An 18,645-nucleotide genomic window follows, 5' to 3' on the forward strand; every position below is an offset into this window, starting at 1 on the left:
CACTGATAAATGTACTGGCTCATATGGGAAAATTTCAGAAATTCATATAGACAGGTGAGCTCAGCTACTCAGCAGCCCCTCTGCTTGAGTGATAATCCCTGGCCTCCTGATACCTGAGTGCCAGACAGGTAGCCCTTCCAGAAATAACAAACCCAGATGAAGACAAATGGGTGTGATTATAACTTGGCTGGGAAACAGGGAAATGCAAATATGTCTTTTGCTACACTTGATGGGTGTTTGGTGGAGGGCAAGGAGAACCATGAGGCAGGGTCTAGGATGTTCAGATTACTGCCACCAGACCTCCCCTTTCATGATGTAACTGTGATGTATGAGTGATATAGTTTGGGGGAAGATGTAACATGGGGATTATCAGCTAAAAAAAGTTTGGGGGCTCTTTTGTTCGACCTTGTGGCAGGTGGGAGTCCTGTTGCGACAGTCTTCAGTAAAGACCAAGCCTACTGGCTGCTGTTTGGCTCTGGTATTCCTGGCTGGTGTCCTTGTTTCTTGTCCAAGGGAGCCCTCAGATTTCTCTGTTAACAGAAGAGACCCCCGAGGGTCATCTAGTCCAACCCCCTGAAATGCAGGAAGTTCAACTAAAGCTTACTGAACTGAATGAGTAGCTCAGTTGATAGAGCGTGAGACTCTTAATCACAGGGTTGTGGGTTCGAGTCCCGTGTTGGGCGAGAAGATTCCTGCATTACAAGGGGTTGGGCTAGATGACCCTTGGGGTCCCTTCCAAATCTACAATTCTGTGAGCCACCCAAGAACTCCATTAACCTTCACCCGCAGAACTACCGTTCCCAGGGTCCCGGGGAGAAAAACTGGGACTTCTGCTTTGCCACAAAGGACCCTCTTGCTGCCGCCCCCTCCTCATGTTGCAAAACTGCAACCTGGACGGCTTTAAAAGTGGATTAGGCAAATTCATGGGGGCTACCAATGGCTACTGGCCATGATGGCTGTGCTCTGCCTCTGCGGTTGGAGGCAGAGATGCTTCTGAATACCCTGAATCCAGGTTGCTGGGATCTGCAGGGGGCAGAGGGCTTTTGCGCTTGAATCGCGCCTGCAGACTTCCCCTTGGGCATCTGCTTGGCTGCAGTGAGAACAGGATGCCACAAGGTGTGACTGGAAAGTTGGGTCACAGAAATCAAACACCACTTTTCTGGAGGAAGGAGGAAGGAGCGGAACCACTGTATAACGGTGCCCCCAGCTCCCAGCCCCACCAGACGCTCCAGAAGGATGTTATGGTCGATGGTGTCAAAGGCCGCTGAGAGATCCAGCAGAACTAGGAAACAGCTCTCACCTTTGTCCCTAGCCCGCCGGAGATCATCAACCAGCGCGACCAAGGCAGGTTCAGTCCCATGATGAGACCTGAATCCCGACTGGAAGGGATCCAAATGGTCCGCTTCTTCCAGGCGTGCCTGGAGTTGTTCAGCAACCGCTCGCTCAATCACCTTGCCCAAGAATGGAAGGTTTGAGACTGGGTTGAGTTGGCCCTATTGGCAGCATCTAAAGATATTTTTTTTAAGAAGCGGTTTGATAACCGCCTCTTTCAGCGGGTCTGGGAAGGCTCCCTCACAGAGAGAAGCATTCACTGGTTTGAACATTTGACAGGTTTTTATTATTTTCTCCTTTTGCAAGACAGTGGGTACATTTTACACTTAAAAAGTTACATTTAGTTCAGAGATACAAAGTTACATTCAGTAGGGAGACAACATAAAACTAACATTAAAGAAATTAACATTAGTACAGAGACGGTGAACACAATTATAATATCTCACAGGGGCTGGAAAAGGAAGCAATGCAGCCGACTCTACCGTGGTTTTGAGCATGACAGGGAGCAATGCAGGGGGGCAGACAAGTGGGGATCCTTTATTGATAGCAAATATTTATTCCCTTATTGATACAGAGGAAAAGAAACCTTTATTCAACTCAAAATTCTTATAACACAATCAAAAATCATTCGCTGCTCCTTGAGAAAACATTCAGGAACTGCAAAGCACTGGAGACATATTAGTTTTAAAAAATAAAATAAACAGCACGTGATCAATGAGTCATTTCCAGGAAGGGAAACTCCCAGTAGCTGAAAACTGAGAAAGTGAAACTTAACTCGGATCTTCGGTGCGAGGGAGCCATGGCTGCTGCAGGGGGTCACATCCAGCGTCTCCGTGATGAAGCCACTTGCTCCATCTGCCTGGAATATTTTAAGGATCCAGTCACCATCCCAGAGTGTGGGCACAACTTCTGCCGATCCTGCTTGATCCAGTGCTGGGGGGAATCGGAGGCAGAGGCTTCCTGCCCTCAGTGCAGAGAAAGAGTCCAGAGAAGGAGCCTCATCCCCAACAGGCAACTGGCTAATATGGTAGAAATAGCCCAGAATCTCAGCCTTCAAGAGGGAAAGGAGGAAGGAGGGAAAGGAGGAGTCTGTGAGAAGCACCAGGAGCCCCTGAAGCTCTTTTGCAAGGAGGATGAAGCCCCCATCTGTGTGGTGTGTGACAGATCCAAGGAGCACAAACATCACGAGGTGATTCCTCTGGAGGAGGCTTTTGAGGAATACAAGGTAGGAGATCCCTGGATCTTGAGGGGGAGAAATAGCTGTGGATTCTTCTTGGGAGGTTTTCGTTTTAATTCTCAGATCCAAAGTAGGCATGGCATGAATTCATCCTTGTTTATTATGTAAAAAGCAGCCAAGGGGAAGCCTGAGGGCTCCTGGGATTACTGGGAGGAGGGAGTTCAAGTCTTTTTCTCTGCCAGGGGGACAAAGGGATCTCCCCTGATATCCCTGAGAAGCATCTGCAAAGACTAGGTAGAAGTCTGTAAGGAAGGGGTGACCTAACTGGGTCCCAGAGCCCCACAGGGATGCCACAGAAAAAAGGTAGCTGGACCCAAAAAGGTTGAAAACCTCTGGACTTTTATTTCCTCCAGTAAACTACTTTGCTATTATAGTCTTGCTATGTGTCTCAATCAAACCTGAGTTTTCCCTTTTCTCTTAGGAAGAGATCTGTCGCCGCCTGGAGATTCTGAGGAAAGAGAGAGAGGAAATTCTGGCCTATCAAGCAGCCCTGGACAAGGAATGCAAAGACCTCCTGGTAAGTGCCACTCTTATTACTAGGGAGGGAACAAGCACTGGAAGAGTCCAGTCAGGACTGGGGAGGGTGGGGAAATCTGCCCATTTCAGCTTCTTCCTATTTCTCCTTTTCCATATCAGTTTGTTTATTCATTTATTATTCTGAAAATGAATTAGATATTAGGGTGGCTACCTCCTTGTATAAATATTTTGAAATGTACTTTACCCTCATAAATACATTTTTTGTGAACATTACCTGGCTTGTTCAACCTTGAAAAATGCAGAGGTGTGAATTTCAAAAGACTGCTCTGTTTCAGTATCCATATTTTTCCAGCAATTGCGAATTAGGTCAGTTCACCTTTGAATGCAGTTAAATTGAGCTTATTTCCCATTGTCATTTATTATGTAAAAAGAAGTGAAGGAGAAGCCTGAGGAATTGTGAGCTGAGAGGGTGGAAGCAGGTTAATTCAAATCCTTATTTACCATAAATGTTACTAAAGAATTGTCTTTCTAAATGTGTGCTCTCCTTCATCTTTAGGAAACTCAGGCCATTTTGAACCTTTACAGAAAACAAGGGAGCTATGGGGATGAACTCTGCACTTTGTCCTCCTCCTCCTCTGTTTCTCTTCCCTTCCTACACCTAAATGGCACCAGCCTAAACTGAGGGGAGTTTTATGTCCCTGGATGTTCTCTGAACAACTTTGAACTCTGGTTATGCCATGCCCCAAAACATGCAGGGAACATCCGTGGCTAGGAAAAATGCTCCTTCCTTTAGGCTGTAGCCCTCTGCAAAATAGAAGTCAATAGAAACAGTAATGGAGAGGGTCTCCCTTCAAAATAAAGGTTTACTTCTTTAGCCACTGGAGGGTTCATGTCTCTGAAAAATCAGAAGTGTCCTCCCTGTGGAATTCTCACAATTCTCTTCCTGGTGTTTTGAGGGCTGAGCACCTTCCACACTCTGACCTCCTCTTTTCTTGCAGAAATTAACAGAAATGGAGAGGCTGAAGGCCGTGGAGAAGTTCAGAGAACTGCGCCAGTTCCTGGAAGAACAAGAAAAACGTCTGCTGACTCACGTGGAAGAGGTGGAGAAGGAGATTGCAGGGAGAAGGGATGAGCAGCTGGCCAGGCTCTCCAGGAAACTCTCCTCTCTTGAGAGGATCATCCAGGAGATGGAGGAGAAGCGTCAGCAGCCAGCGAGTGAACTCCTGCAGGTAAGATGGTGGCAGGAACAGCCCAAGGCTCCAGGAGAAGGCTGCCCCTTTCATGTACGCAAGGAGTGCAGGGGCTGAGTTGATGGAGCCTCTAGTCAGGTTTGGAATGGACAGGAAGACCAGAGAGACCTAGGACTCGCATGAATGCAGAGTAGAGATTCGTCTGTGTTCTTGATGGTAAGGGAGCTGATCTTCTGCTCTTTGCTGATGCTTTGTCTCCGAATGCCCTTCAGCTGTGATGTGGAAATGTGAACAACATGATACTGGAAAAATTCATAATTTCAGAATGGAAAAATAAAACTGTGAGAAACCCAAACTGGCTGATTCAGCCATTCCTACCCAAAACCTTGGCGTGTGCCAGGCAGACTGACATCCGAGGGCCAGGGTCTGAGGGGGTCTTCCTAGTGTGGCCTGTGGTGTGCAGTGAATTCCCTTTTCTTTTCCCCTCTAGGAAGTGAGAAGGACCCTGCAGAGGTAAGTGGATCTGGCTCATTTCCATTCTTTGAAGCAGAGATGCAGGAACCTCAAACATGGCCCTCCAATGGCTGCAGGGGGAGACTGTAGGACTCACTCCCTGCAGCACCTCACACTTTCTGTTCATTTACTTTTTGGTAATTTCAAACATCTAGAAGAGAAAGTCCCAAAGATGCTTGGGAAGAGCTTAGGACATATTTCAATGTCCAACTAGAAGCCCCTCAACTCTGGTAACTCAGCTCCTTTGAGGCACTTAGGGAGGGAAGGTCTGTTGGTCTAGAATAGGTGGGATCCTTTTCTTGGGAGTGTTTCCACCGTGAGAAGCTGAAGGTGGTCTGGAGTGGCGGGTCTAGTTGTTTGATGCTCCTGGAGGGAGAGTCCCATGGGGCATGAGGTTGCGTCCTTCCTGGGTGAGAGAGGGGGTGAAGGGAAGGTTGAGGTTGTTCTCCTTGACCACTGGGCAACTTTGGACATCCCTCACATCCTCTGGGGAGGCTCAGGGAGGGAGGGATTCCAGGCATTCCACATCAGGGGTTTGGTTCTTAAGTCCTGGGACCTTCCCAGAAGTTGTTAGGGGGCAGCATCGTTGGAAGCCATGGGATTCCTCCGGTGGTGTCGCTTGGGGTTACATCTTGTCCCTTGTGCTGTTTAGCATCCTTACGAAGCCACTGACCAGGGCTTGGAGATGGGTGTCAAGAGATGAAGCTGAATCCTGAAATTACCTGTTGGGAAATGAACTTCAACTTTGTTCATTATAATAATTAGGGAGATGGGGCCACAATGGGGCCATTCATTGTTTTTCTTTTCACCAGGTATGAGGAAAGAGAGAGTCCAGAGAAGCCACTGGCTTTCCCTCTAGAGCTGAGGAACAGGATCTTGGAATCCTGTGATCTCAATCACCTTGTGGAGGATACAATAAAACAATGGAAAGGTAATGAAAACTGGCTGCCAGGATTTCACACTGGGAATTCTGTTACTTCTTCAGAACTGAACATACCAGGCTTTTATTGCATGGAATTGAGTAACCCCAGGATACCTTCCTTCTTGGGGCTCCAGCCTTCATTTCCTGTCCCCCCAAGTGGCCCATGTATATTGTGACGCTGGATCCTGTAAAGAAAGCCTGAACCAGAGTGTACAGCAAAGTCAGGATTTTTTCCTCCCATGTGCATCTGTTTACAGCTATACAAAACCTCCTTTTCCTTGTGGTTCCCTATCTGCACAATCTGGGGTTGTCCTTTGGGAGGTTCTCCTGCTCGGAATGGAGTCAAAGGGCATTAAGAAGCCCCCAGTTCCCCCTCTGCCTCCTGCTCAGGCTTCTTTCTCAGCCGTGGAGCCAAGGCCTGAGCCGTCTCCTCCTCGAACGTCCCCCTGCAGCTGCCATATCTAGGGATTCAGCCTTCAAGATCTCCTGAGAGTTCCCCCACTGAGAGTGGAAGCAAGAGCACATGAGCCCCAAAGGGCACAATTATGCTTGTTAAGAACCTTAAAGATTTGTAGAAGGTCTGTGAGGAAGGGCTTCCTTTTGCCTGAGAGCTCTGCCAATTCTTCCTCATCAAACTTTGCTTCTCCTTATGTCTCACAATCTTGGCTTTAATGATTCCCCCCACCACTTTACTTGGAGAAGATGTTAAGGCTGCCTCCATCTCCCCTCTGCATCCTTTTACGGGATTCCTATTCCTCTGCCTCATCTCCAGTCCAAGAATGCAGAGCCCAATTTCAGGGACAAAGTTCAGAGACCAGCAGGATTCATGTTGAATATTTTTATTCTCTTATTTGTAAGCTTGCTTTATGATTGCTGAGGGTTTTTTTGGTTTGTTTTCTTAAAAGATTTTTATTAAAAGTTTCAACATAACAAATTATCAAAAACATATAATCCTCATCCCCCCCCCCCCCCATTTTCCTCCTCCCTCCCACCCGGACTTCCCTCGGCTCCTCCCTCTGGTTTTTCAACAGATATTATTCTCTGCATTTTATAAAATGGTAAAGATCCTTAAGCAATCTATCTATTATGTTAACAATAATAAAAAAAATGTGTATGTTTATTCAAAACCTGCCAAGGAGTCCAGTTCATTTTGTTGTTTCTTTAAATACTTTGTAAAAGGTTCCCATTCTTCTTTAAAGTCACAGTTGTCCTTATCACACAGTTTGTATGTTAGTTTGCCAATTCCGCATATTCCATCCATTTCCCTTGCCACTGTTCTTTTGTCGGGGTTTCTTCATTCTTCCATCCTTGTGCTATTAAGATTTTTGCCGCCACTCTCGCATACATAAGTATGTTATTCATTTCTTTGGCAGGTCTCTACCTACAATCCCTTCTGGCTTCTTTACAAATGTTCATTTGAACATTTTCTTTAACTCATTATATATCATTTCCCAATTTTTTAAAATTTCTCTACAATCCTACCACATGTGATAAAAAGTCCCTTCTTTTTCCTTGCATTTCTAGCATATATTTGACCCAGTTTTGTACATTTTTGCAATCTGTACTGGTGTAATGTACCATCTACACATCATTTTCATGTAGTTTTCTTTTAAAAGGGAACAACCTGTAAATTTTAAATCTGTTTTCCACAATCTTTCCCAATCTTCGTACTATGATTGCTGAGTTTTAAAGCTTTAGTTAATTTCATAGATGCTTCCTATGATTTTCATGTTTATAATTATTTATGTACAATTTAATTAATATTTAATAACTGTACTTTAATTTAAGGATGCCACGTTATGAAGTGTTACTTTTGTATGGAGATTTATTTCTGGTGGAAGAGTGTTGCCCTTACACTTTATATCTTTTTGCTTCCTCAGATGCTCTGCTATACAGAAAACCAATTCCGAAAGGTAAATTTCCAGGGGAGGAACAATTTGACAGGAGGGATAGGGACTGGTATTTCATGGGTGTTGAGCAGTCTGTTCTGCAGACTTTGGGACCCCCATCAATGGCGTAACTCTGGGAAACAGTCCTCTAGTGGTGTTTGGGTTATTTCTATGTCCCATGAATGAACTGGGAGGGAGGTTGAAGGCTTGGATTGGGGGCAGAGCTTGTCCCTGAGAAGAACCTGCACACCAGTCTGAGTTCCTTTCCTGCCAATAGACTATTATCCTGCTTTTCCCCTTAATTTTATTGATTTTGCTTTCTTTCATAAAATTTATATATTGCTTGATTGTGGGGAAAAGCCTCAGAGCCTTACAATATGTTACAAAAGCCCTTAAGGAGAATCCTACAGGGTCAGTCCAATGTCCATCTTGTCAAGTTCTCATGTATAAGGAATAAGTGTGTTAAAAGGGGCACCCGCAAGCACCCAGTCCCTCCTCCACCTCCTGCCCAGACTGGTCTCCCAGCAGCAGTGCAAGGCCTGAGCCGCCTCTTCCTCAGAGTTTCAACCTCACCAGCCATTTCTCGTGCTTCAGCCATCCCCATCGCCTGAGAGTTCCCACAGTTCTTTCGAGATCAGCCCCATTCCAGGAGGGAAGACTTCCCATTGCACGAGACCCTTGGAATTACATGGCAAAGCTCTGCCAATTCTTCCTCTGCAATTTGGTTTGTCAGCATGCTTGGAAATTCCAGTTTCAACAGCTTTTCCCCACCAGTTTACTTGGGGCAGATGTTAAACCTTTCTTCATCCATCCAGTTCAGATCCCCATCTCATTTGTGGATTTTGAATGATTGTATTCCTCCATTTTCTAGTATGGTTTACCATTTCTGATTTTTCCATATAATCATGGAATAGCGAAGTTTGAAAGGATCCCAAGGATCATCTAGTCCAGCCCCCTGCAATGCAGGAATCACAGCTAAACACATAACCGTATTTTTCGCTCTATTGGATGCACCCAACCATAGGACGCACCTTGTTGGTTTTTTTTAAATATTAGTTTTTTATAAAGTTTTCCATTTTAACAATCCAATGAAATCACATTAAATATTCCAAATTGTACAAATACATATCATAAAGTCCAAATATTTTGCCAAATTATAAATTTTTGTTGGGGGTTCCCATGCTTCAAGTCCAGTGGGGTCCAATCATCTTATATTTCTACTGCCTTAAGTTTCCAATAGTCCCTTCTTTAAATCTTCCTGTTATCCTTCTTTCATTCATAGCCTCTGAGTCGTGCAATAATATGCTTCTGTGTGAACTTTGTGTGACTCTCCTTTTTTTTTTTTTTTTTTTTGCAGCTGGTAAGTCTTTTACTTGCAGTATGTCCTCACATGCTGGTGTTTATGCCGAATCCATCCAAAAGTCCTTCTCTGGTGGCAGACACCATCTTTTCCCAGTTCCGATGAAATAAAATCTAGGCATTTGCTCATTAATTTTCTCAGACAGGTTGCACCAAACATTAGTCTTTCCAGAGGAGGTTTGCCAAGTCAGACTTGAAGTACAGATATGATAACAAAGTAAGAGCTCGCCTCCCCCTATGACTATTAATCTCTGCAACTCAGTCAGTCTCATAATGGCAGATCCCGATTAAATAGTGCATCACAGGAGAGTCATTTATCTTCTTCCAAATATTTAAAATAACAAAGGCTTCAGTTAGTATGATTATTTCCACACAGTTTATATTTTCCGATCTCTCTTGCTATAGGTAGTGTAGATGATTCTTCTGGGGGGGCGTTGTTAGGTATTATTGTAGTAGAAAAAGAAAAAGTTTTATCCCCTCCTTTCCGTTCTGTTCCAACATACCGGCTTAGATGTTATTCTTTGATGTTATCTTCTTCCTTCCGTCATTCTTAGCACCTCAGTGGCTGTAGCTGTAGTTGGCAGATTAAATACCCTTTCTTCGCCCAAAGCATGTACAATCTTAAATCCAATTTTTAACCTTAAGAAACGGGGAGCGCTCACGAAGACAGTGTCCAGGAGATACGAGCTCTCTCTCGAGGGCTTTCCATCCAGTGCCCCCACCCCCTCCTTCTTTACGAACTCGAGGGTGGTTTGTGGGGAGGCGGATGAGACTGCATCTTCCCTTCCACCGGGAAGAATTTGGGAGGCTGATTACTCCCATCTCAGCCTCTAAATTACCTCGTGTGAGCTGGAGAGATGGTACTGTCGGCCATCTTCCATGGTTTCCCTAGCGGAGCACCTTGTTTTAGAGGGGGAGAACAAGAAAAAAATTCTCCCCCTCTCTGCTCAGCGCCCCCTCAGCGAAGACGCAGTAGAAACAGAGCCCCTTCCATTTCTTCTCCCACTTGGCTGAAGGGGCGCTGTGCAGCTCTCCCTCTCTGCTGAAGCCAGGAGAGTCTTGCTCTGCAGGCTTCGAAAGCAATGCGAAGCCTCTGGAGTGCGGAGGGAGCGCTCCCTCTGCGCTTCGGAGGCTTCGCGTTGCTATCGCTGAAGCCAAGGAGCCTGCATTTGCTCAATAGGACGCACACACATTTCCCCTTAATTTTTGGAGGGGGAAAGTGCATCCTATAGAGTGAAAAATACGGTAGTTGTTTTAATTCCTTAGGCCTAGTGATATTACATTCTCAGGAATAATCTTTTGGTCAATAGTTAACATCACTACTTAGGCCTACAGCTGTCGTCTTTGCAAATATTCTGTTATATGATTTAATCTTTTGCTTGAAATAAGGAAACAACAGATGCTATGTTATGTTGATGTTTTGTAAAAAAAGATTTATTTTTAAGCTACTGCATTGTAGCCTGTTAAGCCTGTCTTTTTGCTTCCTCAGATGTTCAGTCATTCAGAAATCTTCAGAAAGGTAAATTTCACATGGAGACCCCAATTCACAGGAGGGGGGGGACTAGTGTTTCATGGGGGTCAAGAGTCTGTTCTGTACAGCTTGACTCTAGCCCTGCTGTTTGTACCACAAAGGCAGAGAGGGTGGACTTGAAGGTGCAGAAGGGGGGGGGGGGAGAAACGGCCCAGAAGGATCAGAAAAAAGAGGGAAGAGTTTCATTCCTGCCTAGAGGGAGTTGGGTTGTTTTTCCATGTGACCTTTTTCAGGACTGGTTGCCACATGTCCTCTTTTTCTCGGACAGGTCCTCTATTTTCATAATTAAAATTTCTCCCCTGGGCGGATTTTTAAAATTTGGCAAAATGTCTCAAGTTGTTTGGTTTGGTTTACAGTAACCCATGAAAAAAATTCTAGTGCATTAGACTCAGATCTAAGGCACCCAGCTAAGCTAGCCTAGAGCAGAGAATTGCAACAGAGCAGCATCTTAAGCTAGCCACATCCTGTATAAAACCCTTCTCTTGTGACTGAACTAAAAGGATGCTGGCTCAGCTACAAGATCTTGGAGAAGAAATATGGGAGGGCAAGAGTTAACATCCCCCTGCCCTTAAGGAGAGTCCATATGTATATATTTAACAGTTTAATAAATTGTTCTGTGCACACTTGCGTTCACAAAGATGTGAACACGAGCCCAAATACTTTCATGTGGCAAGCAAGGGAGCAATATGTATTATTATTCTTATTCTTTGGTTGTTGAAAGTTAAGAACATTGCTACTAGCAGTATATCACAGCTTCGAAAGCCTAGACAGAGTAGGGGTATTTAAAATGAGAGTTGTCATAGCGATCCATGGTTAAGAGTAGAAGTTGGCAAATGTGTCCTCTTTTTTGTTCTTCAAAATATGGCAACTCTACACTTGCCTATCATGACTGTCTTAGCCCCTGACTGGTAACTTTTTGAGTTATTCCCCCTTTCCCCCAGGGAACTAGTTTAATGGTATATATTAAATCCAAAGGAGAAGAATGGAATAAGCAGTCCTTTGTAAAATTGCCCTGACATCTGCCTCTTCTTCCCTGGCGGCAAGGCCTAAACTTCCAAGATGGTTGGGAGGAAGGAGAGACCAAGTGGGTGAGAAAGATGAAGAGCAGGAATAAACAGGCTCCCCACTTAATGCGATTTTCACTTGTAGGCACAAGGGCCCAGAACGTGACCCCCACGAAAGTGAGGGGAGGCCTATATGTGCTTTAATGTATTTTTATGCTGTGAACCACCCTGAGACCAATGGATGAAGGGCAGTATGCAATAATTATGATGATGATGATGATGATGATGATGATGATGATGATGATTATTATTATTATTATTACAGGGGGGGCCTCATATCCCAGCCCAACCCAGAGCTCCCCAAAAGCCAATCCCCTCTCCTGCCTCCTCCAATTCTCCCCTCTTTCCCCTTAGATAACACAGAAGAGCTGATTAAAAGGTTTCCTGGGTGGTTTTTCCTCTTAGAAAATGTCTGGTTTGAGAGGAGGGCAGGAATAATACACATCGAATATAAGAAAGTGAAGAAAACTGATTTAAAAACCATCAAGGAAGATATTTATTCTGATGAGAGTCTGCAAGGAGGAGTCTCAGTCTAGCATGCGATGCAAAGAAATCCCCTTGATCGGAAAGGGAATCTGGGTTTTTGGGGTGTTATCTATCATCTATCTATCTATCTATCATCTGTCAGGATGTCCGTTTCTGTCTCTCAGCTGACTCTGCCTCTCTTCTTTTTCCCTCATCTTCTCCCCAACAGCAAATGTCACTCTGGATCCAGACACAGCCCATCCCAGGCTCATCCTGTCGGAGGATGGGGAAAGGCCTGAGATTGGGAGACAAACCTCAAGCCCTGCCTGATAATCCCGAGAGATTCAATGCCTGGCCTTGTGTGTTGGGACGTGAGGCATTCACAGCAGGCAGACATTTCTGGGAAGTCACTGTGGAAAGTGGGGGAGGGTGGGGTTTGGGGGTTGCCAGGAAGTCTGTGGAGAGACAGGGCATCTTCCCCTTAAGGCCTGAGAGAGGGATCTGGGCTGTGGGGAATTGGGAAAGCGAGTACTTGGCCTGGACATCCCCTGTTTTCTCTCCTCTGTCCCTGAGGGAGAAGCCCAGGAGGATCCGGGTGACTCTGGACTATGAAGGGGGACGTGTGTCTTTTTCTGACGCTGACTCAGGAGCCGAACTCTACACGTTCTCAGGAGCCTCGTTCTCTGGAGAGACCCTCCTCCCTTACTTTCGTCTATTGGATAACAAAGCCCACCTCCGTATCTCCTGAGGAGACTAAATCTGCTTTTCAGGCCCAGCAGGAGTTTCTCTCCAGACCAGAGTGACTGACGTAAAAACCATTTACCCGCCAAGAGCCCTTTGGGCAGTTTTCCAAGGGCCCTTTGAGAGGATTCATTCCAGTCAAAATCAGCAGAAATAACCAAACAAAAATGGGTTGCTCTTTTCATTTTCCTTCCTTTTCCCAGAATTCCCTCTGCAGCTCACTTCTTAAAGAGACAGTCACACTTTTAGGAGTCCTAATAAATTTTCTCACCTTCAATCTTGTTTTCCATTTGAGGTGTCTGATTTGGCAGAGGACGATATTCTTGATCCCAGGGTTGTGGGTCTGAGCCCCACATTGGGCAAAGGTTTCCTGCACTGCAGGGGGTGGGACTAGATGACCCCCAGGGTCCCTCACAACTCTGCAATTCTAGGAAACCTTCCTCTCCCCACAAGACCTTATGCAGCTGTGAAAATGCATGCATCGTCGGATTAATAGAGGAGTATAAAATGAACCCCTTCCCCCACGTCAGGCAGGATAGCTCCTTGCTCTGGAGACCTCAGACGGGAAGAAAATGAAATTGAGCAGGGCATCATCTTCAAATGCCCTCTGTAGAAACAGCCTTGCCATCTCCACACGTTGTCAGAAGTAAACCGTCTTGCATTGAGCAGGGCTTCTGCTCAGTTAAATGTGTTTTGAGTGGATGCATTAATGTTTCTTATTCACAGGCTGGATTCTGTCTATCGGGGGCATCAAATGGGGTGTCCTCTGGATAATGCTGGACTCCAACTCCCCTCCGACTCATCCAGCATGGCCAGGGGTCAGAGAGGATGGGAGTTGCAGTCTGGCAGCTTCCAGAAGGGGCCCCATGGGCTGTGCTGCCCCATACATTACGCAGGGCACCTTCCCTGTGTTCCTCAGCCCCACCCCAAATACACAGTGCTCCCCCAAGGAGCGTCATTTCGCCACCAGGTGCATCTGATTTCCCTCCTTGGATACTAACAGCTGGAACAACACATGCCTGTGGAATTGACCTCTCTCAAAGATCAGGCAGGACTCACTCTGGCTCCACTATCAGGGCCACTGACTACTGACCGATCCAGCCTGCTCTCCTTTCCCTGCGTTTCCCACAGGGTGGTGGCACATAATGGAATAAAGACACCTTCCCCCCCCCCCACCACCATTGACATTTGTTGAAGCAGATGCACAGGTTTCTGTTTTTGTTTTAAAATAAATTAACTGTAATATATACTCTGAAGACGTTAATGTTCATTGTGAGTGGCTGTGGGGCAAAGCTTCCTGGGACAGCGACATCTGAAGAAGAAACTAAACTGAGCTGTGCAAACTTGATGTTGGACTAAACAGACCTTTGGCTTTCCTGATAAAGTCGTACCTTGGTTCTCGAACAGAATACGTTCCGGGAGTCCATTCGACTCCCCAGAACTGTTCAAAAACCAAGGTGTGGCTTCCGATTGGCTGCAGGACCGTCCTGCAGCCAATCGGAAGCTGTGGAAGCCATGCCAGACATTCGGCTTCCAAAAATCGCTTGAAAGCTGAAACGCTCACTTCTAGGTTTTGGTAGTTTGGGAGCCAAGGTGTTTGAAATCCAAGGTACGACTGTACAGTGGTACCTCTGGTTGCGAACGGGATCCGTTCTGGAGGCCCATTCGCAACATGAAAAGAGAGCAACCTGCAGTGGCACGTCTGCGCACGCACGGGTTGTGATTTGTTGCTTCTGCGCATGCGCATGACATCATTTTGTGCATCTTCACATGTGCGAGCGGCGAAACCCGGAAGTAACCCTTTCGGTACTTCCGGGTTGCCACGGGACGTATCCTGAAAGAACATAACATGAAGGGAATGTAACATGAGGTATGACTGTATTCTTAATTTAATTTAATTACTGAATGATGCGGAAAGTACCTTTTCAAGGTGGTCTCTCCATCTGCTATGAGATTTGACCGCAGCCTGACACCTTCCCCTTCCTTTTATGCCACAGATAAAAAGCACATACTTCTCCTGACCTTCCTCTTTGCCACTCAATAACAGTGGCAAATGGCAACAAAATAGAGATCTCTAAAACTCAGGACCTTATTTTATTTTCCAACCGGGGATGCCCATTGAGGTAGTTCTCCCCACCCTCTTAGCCAATCTCCCCTTCCTGTTTCAAATGGCTTCTCGCGTGTACGAGGAGATTTGGCCTCTGAGTGAAGCCCTTTCCGCACTCCAGGCACTTGTATGGCTTCACCCCAGTGTGGGTTCTCTCGTGCTTGAGAAGGTTGGAGCGATGGCTGAAGCTCTTCTCGCAGACCGAGCAGTGAAACGGTTTCTCCCTCGTGTGTGTCCTGTGGTGAACGACAAAGGCCGACTTGTCCCGGAAGCTTTTGGGACAGTCCGGGCACTGGAAGGGTTTTTCTCCCGTGTGGATCTTCTCATGCTGAACCAGGCCGGCGTTCTGAGAGAAACATTTCCCACACTCGGCACACTTGTACGGCTTCTTGCCCGTGTGAGCTCGCTTGTGTTTCATGAGGGACGACCCGTCACCAAAACTCTTCCCGCACTCTCCGCACTTGTAGGGCTTCTCTCCCGTGTGGATCCTTTCGTGCGCGAGGAGGTTGGTGCGATGACGGAAGTTCTTCCCGCACCCAGAGCACGGGTACGGTTTCTCCTCGGTGTGGATCCGTCTGTGCACGAGGAAAGCGGATTTGTTCCTGAAGCTTTTGGCGCAGTCGGGGCACTGGTGTGGCTTCTCGCCCGTGTGGATTCTCTGATGTCGAATAAGATCGAATCTCTGCCTGAAACTTTTCCCGCAGTCTTGGCAGCGATAGGGCTTCTCTCCCTTGTGCATCCTCTGGTGAGACACAAGCCCAGTGCGCCTACTAAAGCTCTGTCCGCAGTCCAGGCAAGCAAAGGGCTTCTCTTGCGTGTGGGTTCTCTCATGTGCTGTAAGATGCGATCGCTGGTTGAAGTTTTTCCCGCAGTCCGGGCAGTTGAAGGGCTTCTCCCCAGTGTGGATTCTCTGATGTGCAACTAGGACATTCCTCCTGCGGAAGCTCTTCCCACAGTCGGAGCAGATGTAGGGTTTCTCTCCGGAGTGCATTCTCTGGTGTTCGGTGAGCTCCGCCTTGCAGCGAAAGGACTTTCCGCACTCAGCGCATGTCTCACCCTTGAGGAACCTTTGCTGGACTGGTATGGCAGAGAGCTGGAAAGGAACGGATTTGCCTTCTTCATTCTGGGGGTGAGTTTCCTGCTGGTTTTCGGATGCTGGTCCCCAGTCGGCATATCGTGATACAGTCCGTTCTGCTCTCCCTGGCAGCATCCAATGTGGTTCAGCTTCTTCAGAATTGACTGGTACAATCTTCTTCTCCTCACCATCTGTTGGGGGGGGGGAGGGATCCTTAGAAAGAGATTTTCCTTCCCCAAGGAAAAAAGAGGGCCTGGATAACAATCAAATACAGTGGAGCCTCGCAAGACGAAATTAATTCGTTCTGCGAGTTTTTTCGTCTACCGAATTTTTTGTCTTGCGAAGCACGGATTCCCATAGGAATGCATTGAAAATCAATTAATGTGTTCCTATGGTCAAAAAAAGTCCAAACAAAGCCAAATTTGGTACAACAAGAGTTTATTAAGTGCTCTTTAAAGTCACACATACTGTAAAGAGCATTTCAAAAATTGAAGGAACAATAGTTTAAGTTTCTAAACATGACAGAAAAACATTTAAAAATCACCAAAGTGTACACAGTACTGTACATACATTTTCTAAGGCTCTGGGGGACAACTCGAAGAAGGTTCCTCTTCCACTCTTTGCTTCTTGCTGAAGAACCTGCCCATGGTCTGCTGCTTCATCCGCCTTTTCAGCACCTCCCTGAAAGACGACATGACCCTCGTATCAAAAATGTTCGCAAGGTCACGTGTCAGGTCCTTGTCAGGGTGGTGCCGCTCTGCAAAAGCCTGCACATCTTTCCACTTCTGGCAAATGTCCCTCAGTTCTTTGAAGGACAGCCGTTCCTCAGTTGCTTCCTCCTCTTCCAGCAAGGCCTGTTCCTGTGCAGCCTCTGCCTGCAGTTCGACCAGCTCCTGGGTGGTCAGCTCGTGGTCATGCTCCTCCACCAGCTCGCTGACGTCCTCCTCTGTGACCTCCAGGCCCATGGCCCTCCCCAAGGAAACAATGTCCTGCACCACTGTTGACTCTGGTGCATCAGAGTCACTTGGTGCCACACAGTCCGGCCACAGGCTGCGCCAAGCGCAATTCAAATTTCTCTGGTTGATCCCGTTCCAGGCCGTGGTGATCATCTTCAAGCAGGTGACGATGTCGAAGTGGTCCTTCCAGAATTCCCGCAGGGTGATGGTGGTGCAAACAGTCACCTCGAAGCATCACCTGAAAAGCTCCTTGGTGTAGAGTTTTTTGAAATTGGCGATGAGCTGCTGATCCATCGGCTGGAGCAGTGGCGTGGTGTTAGGCGGCAGGAACATGATGCTGGTGAAGCTGAACTCCTCCAACAAGTCCTCCTCAAGGTCTTTAGGATGAGCAGGAGCATTGTCCATCAGAAGCAAAGCCTTCAGCGGCAGGTCGTTGTCCAGCAGGTACTGTTTGACAGCAGGGCCAAAAGCAAGATTGACCCAGTCCACAAACAGCACACGTGTGACCCAAGCCTTACTGTTGGATCGCCACATGACACTCAGCAGCTCCTTGTCGACGTTGTGTTTCTTGAAGGCCCGTGGGTTCTCCGTGTGGTACACCAGCAGGGGCTTGATCTTCAGGTCGCCGCTTGCGTTGGCACAGAAGAGCAGGGTCAGACGGTCCTTCATGGGCTTGTGGTCAGGCAACTTGGCCTCCTCCTGAGTGATGAAAGTCCTTTTGGGCATCCTCTTCCAAAACAGCCCGGTCTCGTCACAGTTGAAGACCTGCTGTGGAACGTAGCCCTCCGTCGTCACAACCTCCAGGAACTCCGCTGCAAAGTCTTCAGCCGCAGAAACATCAGAACTGGCAGCCTCTCCATACCTGACCACACTGTGGATTCCAGATCTCATCTTGAACCGGTCAAACCAGCCTCTGCTTGCCTTGAAGACTTCTGGCTCGCCTGAGGTTCCTGGCTGTTGCTGGACGAGGTCTGCGTGCAAGGCCTTGGCCTTCTTACAAATGACGGCCTCAGTCACTGTGTCCCCTGCACGCTGCTTCTCTTGTAACCAGATGAGCAGCAACTTCTCCACCTCCTCCAGAACAGCTGGGCGGTTCTTCACGATCCTGGTAACTCCCTTGGCTACATCAGTCGCAAGGATCTTCCCCCTCATCTTCAGGATGGTCGCGATGGTCGATGGATTTCTCCCGTACTCCCTGGCGAGGTCTGTCACACGCATTCCACCGTCGTGCTTCCGGATGATCTCCTTCTTCATTTCCAGCGTCACCTTCTCCTTCTTCCTCTCGCCGGCCTCTGCAGCAGCAGTCTTCTTGGGTCCCATGGCAGCACAGCTCCTACCTTCGCCCCAGCTTACCATGGCCAGTGCTGAGGGATGACGGGAGTTGTAGTCCTAAAACAGCGGCAAGGTTGCTCACGTTCCAATTCCAAGAATTGGAAGTGTTGCAGGAATTTATGTATAGGTTGGGGGGGGGTTGCCCCTCCAGCAGATATCATGCACATGCAGCCCACTACCAAAATCAGCACAATCGCTTTTGTGACTTGTTTTTTGTCCCCACAAAACACTTCATCATATCTATTCAAAGGGCCTCTGCTGCACAATAACAAAGGTAAGAATTCACTGATAAATGTACTGGCTCATATGGGAAATGTACTGGCTCATATGGGAAAATTTCAGAAATTCATATAGACAGGTGAGCTCAGCTACTCAGCAGCCCCTCTGCTTGAGTGATAATCCCTGGCCTCCTGATACCTGAGTGCCAGACAGGTAGCCCTTCCAGAAATAACAAA

General features: G+C 47.0%; 1 pseudogene across 1 annotated transcript; it reads left to right on the forward strand.

The window, feature by feature from the left end:
• Window positions 1-2,070: 2,070 nt before the first annotated feature.
• On the forward strand, window positions 2,071-13,896 carry LOC307209119 (zinc finger protein RFP-like; annotated as a pseudogene). Its single transcript, XR_013843978.1, has 8 exons — window positions 2,071-2,557; window positions 2,991-3,086; window positions 4,045-4,275; window positions 4,727-4,749; window positions 5,562-5,680; window positions 7,552-7,584; window positions 10,409-10,438; window positions 12,209-13,896. The product of XR_013843978.1 is annotated as a zinc finger protein RFP-like (transcript).
• Window positions 13,897-18,645: the final 4,749 nt, after the last annotated feature.

The sequence above is a fragment of the Podarcis cretensis genome (genome assembly GCF_951804945.1).
Source record: "Podarcis cretensis genome assembly, chromosome: 2".
NCBI classification, from domain to species: Eukaryota; Metazoa; Chordata; class Lepidosauria; order Squamata; family Lacertidae; genus Podarcis; species Podarcis cretensis.